Raw genomic sequence first — 926 nt, 5'->3', positions numbered from 1 at the left:
GTATGTATTACCCAAATTTAATGTGTGCTAATTATTTACTTTAACTCAATTTGTCAATAAAACTAACGGAAAACTGTGCTTCTAAAGTTTCAGGAATTCGAAAATCCTGCCAAATTTAATGTGGTGGACATTTAATTCAGATTCATCATTTTTCAAATCTACTAGTTCATTAGGGACCATTCATAAATTACGTAACGCGTTTAGGGGGGGAGGGGGTACGACAAGTTGTGACATATGGGGGAGGGGGAATAAGCTAGATCGTTACGTAACATGGTTTTACTGAACAAAAGAATTTTGTTTTAAAGATTTTGTTACGTAATATGGGGGATACAGAAATTTGTGACAATTTGATACAGGCGGGAAGGGGAGTCAATTTTGGGCAATTTTCGCGTTACGTAATTTATAGTTGGTCCCTTATGGGTATTTTTTAAAGTTCAAATGATGGAAATCACGTTTTTCGTTTGAAAAATTTCGCTAAAATTTACCAATTAGACATATTCTACTAACTGACTGCTTTCCAGAATGCTGAATTCTATTAAGAGTACTTCACAAAGAACAAGGTCAACTTCAAATATTTATGATACAATAAGTTAAATGAAAAACTAGAAAGCCTAATTATTCAACGAGTTTGGCAGAAATTTCGCGTATTAGAGTGTTTGTAAAAAAAGCTCTGTGATTGCGACCTACTTTGCAGTTACATCCAATTACAAATTTAGACATATACAATGTTTAAAAAAGCAATAATAAATGTACAATGTTTAGAATTTTGATTTCCCTCCCCTGGATTTGACAGTATTGCAAACATCATCAAGCATATTTCGCGCAGATAGTGGTGCATCGAGAAGACGGAGATGGCATATGAGAGTTTTTTTTATGTTTTGTATTTTTTTAAACTCTGCACCAGCCCAAACTAACGGTCAACAGTT

This window comes from Topomyia yanbarensis, chromosome 1 (genome assembly GCF_030247195.1).
Source record: "Topomyia yanbarensis strain Yona2022 chromosome 1, ASM3024719v1, whole genome shotgun sequence".
Lineage (NCBI taxonomy): Eukaryota > Metazoa > Arthropoda > Insecta > Diptera > Culicidae > Topomyia > Topomyia yanbarensis.
Note: the sequence above shows the minus strand (reverse complement) of the source record.